The following is a 6,000-nucleotide window of genomic DNA, read 5'->3' on the forward strand; positions in this document are numbered from 1 at the left end:
ACTCCTCCATTAAATTTTGTTTTTTTGAAATGTTCTTATGCTAAATGACATGTATTGTAAAATAGGAAAGTTGTTGAAAAACTTTCTTTTTTAATATGTTTTATTTTTAGTGGACAATTAAAAATGGCAAATGCGCTCTATTTTTCATGGACGGAGGGAGTATAAACTTTATTACTATTTATTAAATAATAGCTACATAAATATCTGTTAAAAACAAAGTAATGAAACAAAATACAAATGAAAACAAAATTAAAGAAATTACATTTATTATTCATTTAGCTATATGAGTATTTATCAATGAAAACAAATTCAAACTGAAAAGGCAAATGAAATTAGTGCATGATTGAAAACAAAAATAAATCGAAAAGGAGAAGTCAAGTTTATGTAGCAACGAAAATAAATTTATAAAAATAAAAATTACATAATAAAAATAAGATAAGTGGGTATCAATGAAATATCGTGATAGGCCAAAGAATTTTCACAAAAGTTAAAACACATAATATTAAAATTGTTATGACAAGGGATCGAACCTGGTCTGTGGCTGAGGCAAAGAAGCTTTCAACCGCTAGGCTACTGATGCCAAATCTAATTTTGTCCACTAATACTATATTAAACCTAAATATTTTGGGGGTACAGTCGTACCCCCTTGTCCCAGTGTGCATCCGCCACTGCACACAGGCTTTAAGAAATCCTCCATCCGTCCCATTGAAGATGACACACTTTACTTTTTAGTTTGTCCCAACTCAGATGGCCCATTACTAAAAATAGAAACACATTTCTCTCTACTTTATTCTCTCTCTTGTATACTCTTTCCGCTTCACACACAAAATAAAGTTATATAAAATCTCGTTCGTCCAAGGAATGGGTCATCTTCCTAGAATGGAGTGAGTATAAAGGAAAGTGGAAAGAAAAAATGTGGGGCCCGTGTTTATATATAAGTTTTATAATAGAATGTGAGTGGAATTAGTTGGTGGAAAGTGGGGTATACGGTATACCTATCATTTTTAGTAAAGTGAACCGGGACTCCTAGTGGCAGACGGAGAGAGTATTATTTTCCTCTTGTTGCTGAACTTTCATTTCATCGAGGATCGAGGAGTGATTACTCTATTGTATCATTCAATCCGAAACATTTCTTTTTGATACTCCTATAAGATTTTAAGAAGCGTTGATGTTGTTGAGTGTGTTAGCTAAGGGCATCCGCAGTGGTGCAGATGTCCCGGCGGAATTCCCCGCGGAATTCCCAAAAACACCTCCTGCCACGTCAAAAGGACTTCCCACTGCTCTGCCACGTCATACGGAATTCCCACTGCACAGTGGTGGAATTCCCTGTGGAATTCCAGACGGAATTCCCACAACAAACAAAATTCACAAATTAACAAATTAAACACTTTCCGGAATTAAACAATGTACGGATTTAAAAATTTCGACACGAATACGGAGAAAATCCAACCACTTTATTTTAAAAAAACATACTTGATTAAAAAAAATACATTATTTTTGAAATAAAAATCGGCTCCTCACTCCTCGGATTCCCCGCCGTCGGTTCCCTCGCCGTCCCCGCCGTCACAAGTGGTGTGAATGAAATGAAGTTCAACGGGATGTATTTATAGAAAATAAAAAAAACATTTAATGCAACACACGGGAATTCCATGTCAGTCCACGCAATGGCGGACGCCAGGACGGAATTCCGCTAAACTCCGCGGACCTGCGACGTCCTCCTCAGAATTCCGTATCCGCGCCCAGTATGCACAATGACGGACGTCCGCTACGGAATTCCGGCACGTCCGTGAGAATTCCGCGTTGACGTCCGCCATTGCGGATGCTCTAAAGAATGAATATTATATATATATATATATATATATATATATATATAGGTATTTGATCAAAACAAAAATGGTCTTAAACCAAGAATTGCCGACGGGTTTTTGTCTATTGGATTAGACAATCTAATCTTTAGATTACATTAATTAACGGCTAGATTTATTAGGAAGATATTATTATTTTAATTACTTATAATCTAAAAAGGTTAATTAAGTAAATTGCATATTGTCGTTAGTTATAGTATTTCCTATGATTGTGCTCCTTCATCTCTCCACTAACTGCTCTTTAGCGTAGGTTATCAGCCCATAATTTCTTCTCCTTTAATCTTTCGTCGAATTTTCATACCCTATTCCATTTACTGTAGTTCTGCTAAGTCTTATCATTTGAAGATATGCAAAAATTCTCTGTCGATGTAGTTATTGTGGTGTAGTATACGATGCTATGACCCTAATATTCATTTATTATGACACAAATTAAGCATATGATGCTATGACCCAAATATTCATTTATTATGACCCAATGTATGAATTCTCATATACTATTAGTTTTTTTGCCTAATTATGCTTATTATGACTCGTACATGCATATATTATGACATGAACTGCTAATTTACATAATCAATTTTTTCTCACAAGTTAGCTTGGTTATTGTACAAAATTCCCACAACAAATTAATGATTTTATTTTTATCTTTTTTGCTCAAAATGACTCTAACATGTACGAAGTATGACATAGAGTCATCTTATACTTTGTTTTTACTTTTCAGAAGAGATCAAACAACCATTATATTTTTACCTTGGTCATAGAGTCAGAAAAATAATTCATATTAAAGTCTAATTTGCAGAAACAATAAAATCCAAAGCCATTTTAAAGTATCACCCATTGATGAAATAAAATATTTGAAAACCCATATGTTAAATACACACATAATTATATCAATAAAACATACTTTAAATCCAAAATTTATGACATGGCCACTACAGAAGCTCTGTAGCTTGCTATCATCTTTTCAACGTCGATCATCATTTTCTTGTTGTCCGTTGCATAATGTTTGGATGTCGATGTTTTATTGGAAAGGGAGCTGTGATTATTTTCGGCCAACTTCAACACAATACTTTTTAGCTCTTAAATACTTAAGCGCACCCTTATATCTAGTCGATAGTCCACAATTCCAATGGCCTTCTCTCACCCATGTTGACTTCCATCTGAGAAAATAAACATTGCAGTCACTTATGACATAAAAGTGATACAAACATGACCTAATTCATATATTTCACTTATGACATAGAAGTGATACAAACATGGCCTAATTCATATATTGCTACTACATAACCCATAAAACTATTCCAATGCTAATCAATGACCATACATTTATTTTAGGTGATTCCAAATTGAATGCAACCTATAGAAACAATAACAGTTTGTAAACATGACACAAAACTGTTACATATATGACCTAATACACTCATATTCTGATATGACATATATAATTGTTTAGTATGACCCAAAAGCATATCTATTTTTTTAATAATTGTTTTTGCATGATTCAATTGTATTACCTCTCGGAGCCTTTGGGATCTTTTGTAGCTTTGTCTTCGCGGATGTTCTCTCATACACTACGTGAACAACAGATTTAAATTACAAATCGACCTGATTTTGTCAACTTTAAGTCATGGGTTACAACATCGTACTAACCTTTTCCGTCACGAGGTGCGGATCCAGAGGCTCTAGTGTTGACCATGGTTGTAGTAGCTTTTTTGTTATCCTTCTTCGTCAAGTTTTGAATTCTGCCAAGGTTTTGTGGTAGAGGAATCAGTTTTTTTGGAAAACTTGATTTTTGGTGCAGACGAGGTTGAGATAGTGGAGGAGACGACTAATGTTTACAGATTTGTATGGTTTGGGCGATTGGGTAGAGATTTTGGTGATGGGGTTGAGATTTGGGTGTTTTGTCGTGTAGATTCTAGGGTTTGTTGGGATGGGGTTGAGATTTTGGTGAGAGAGATGCATTGAATGGCGAGGGAACCGAATAATCAACTTAGAAAACGTGTGGAGTAATGATCCCAATTAATCTGGTCTTAATTAACGGAAGGGCGGTTGTTTATATTTTCTATACCTAAATTGCCCTTTCTTGACATAGATCAATCCTATTATGACCCACAAAAATTGTTGACAAATCCACATCGTGGCCATTCATTTCCATATCTTACGGTCCATAATTGGTCTGTATTTCTATACTTAAGGGCTTCTTTTGATAGATTAATTGTGATCTATGACAAATACCCTTTAACTATATAACTAGAGAACAAATAATAGCCACAAGATCAAAAAAATCAAGGGCTAGTATTAATTTTTGAATTTAATGAGATATTAGTTCCCTCAATCACAAATTTACTCCATAATAACAAGTTAGGGGTATTATGGTCATTGCACAACGAATTAACTCCAAAATCAGGTTAGATTCGAAAATTGAATTCATTTGAAAATGCGTCTTCTTCTCTCTTCTCCTCTTCTCTGTTCACCATCGTAAAATCGCCGATTAAACCGCATTCAAGTCGTCGCCTATATTACATGTTGCACCCAAATTGTTTGAAACCGAAGATGAATTCATCAAATTTGGGAGAAATTTAAAATTAGTGTTTGAAGAAATGGGATTGGGAACCAAACCAATCTTCTCAACGCTGGATCTGTTGGTGTTTGGGAAAATTGGGAGCGATGGCATGAAGATGCTTCCCCCAAATTGCTCCCCGTCGAACCCTTGATCCATCACACCAAAGCCGCCGCTAAAATCGAAATCCGCGGAGGTTCCTCCGCCAAATTTGATGAACTTACTGAGATTCCCATTGCAGGATCGTCCACATCAGCCATGACATAGCAGAGGAATGCCTGTTCCTGGCTGGGAGACTCCGATAGCACGTCGTGCTACAAGCCGTCGCCGATTACGTGTTTAATCATGCCCGTCGTAATAATTGTAAAGGCTAAGAAGAACAAATTTGATGTTGTAAACTTCAAGCGTTCAAGAACTATTGTAGAAAACTTCATTTAAATTCAATAGCAAGTATTTATTTTACATTAATATCTTGTTTACTATTTAAATCACTGTTGTGTTGTATCTATTTACTTCACTGAATAAGGAACTAGTGTTTTGTAAACTAGAGTGAAGTAAAATCATAATAAGAGTGACGTGTTTTGTGAACAAAAGTGAAGTAAAATCAGAATAAGAGTGATGTGTTTTGTGAACAAGAGTGAAGTAAAATATGAATAAGAGTGATGTGTTTTGTGAACAAGAGTGAAGTAAAATCAGAATAAGAGTGATGTGTTTTGTGAACAAGAGTGAAGTAAAATCAGAGTAAGAGTGATGTGTTTTATGAACAAGAGTGAAGTAAAATCAGATTAAGAGTGATGTGTTTTGTGAACAAGTGTGAAGTAAAATCAGAATAAGAGTGATGTGTTTTGTGAACAAGAGTGAAGTAAAATCAGAGTAAGAGTGTGTTTTGTGAACAGGAGTGAAGTAAAATCAGATTAAGAGTGATGTATTTTGTGAACAAGAGTGAAGTAAAATCAGAGTAAGAGTGATGTGTTTTGTGAACAAGAGTGAAGTAAAATCAGAGTAAGAGTGATGTGTTTTGTGAACAAGAGTGAAGTAAAATCAGAGTAAGAGTGATGTGTTTTGTGAACAAGAGTGAAGTAAAATCAGAGTAAGAGTGATGTGTTTTGTGAACAAGAGTGAAGTAAAATCAGAGTAAGAGTGATGTGTTTTGTAAACAAGAGTAAAGTAAAATCAGATTAAGAGTGATGTGTTTTGTGAACAAGAGTGAAGTAAAATCAGAGTAACAGTGATGTGTTTTGTGAACAAGAGTGAAATAAAAACAGAGTAACAGTGATGTGTTTTGTAAACACGAGTTAAGTAAAATCAGAATAAGAATGATCTGTTTTGTGAACAAGAGTGAAGTAAAATCACAGTAAGAGTGATGTGTTTTGTGAACAAGAGCGAAGTAAAATCAGAGTAAGAGTGATGTGTTTTGTGAACAAGAGTGAAGTAAAATCAGAGTAAGAGTGATGTGTTTTGTGAACAAGAGTGAAGTAAAATCAGAATAAGAGTGATGTGTTTTGTGAACAAGAGTGAAGTAAAATCAGAGTAAGAGTGATGTGTTTTGTGAACAAGAGTGAAGTAAAATCAGAT

General features: G+C 34.7%; 1 long non-coding RNA gene across 1 annotated transcript; it reads right to left on the minus strand.

The window, feature by feature from the left end:
* Positions 1-2,732: 2,732 nt before the first annotated feature.
* On the minus strand, positions 2,733-3,819 carry LOC121744954. Its single transcript, XR_006038728.1, has 3 exons — positions 3,516-3,819; positions 3,380-3,436; positions 2,733-3,025 (listed from the first exon to the last, which is right to left on the minus strand). It is a non-coding gene; the product is annotated as an uncharacterized LOC121744954 (long non-coding RNA).
* Positions 3,820-6,000: the final 2,181 nt, after the last annotated feature.

Source organism: Salvia splendens, chromosome 8 (assembly GCF_004379255.2).
Source record: "Salvia splendens isolate huo1 chromosome 8, SspV2, whole genome shotgun sequence".
Classification (NCBI taxonomy): Eukaryota; Viridiplantae; Streptophyta; class Magnoliopsida; order Lamiales; family Lamiaceae; genus Salvia; species Salvia splendens.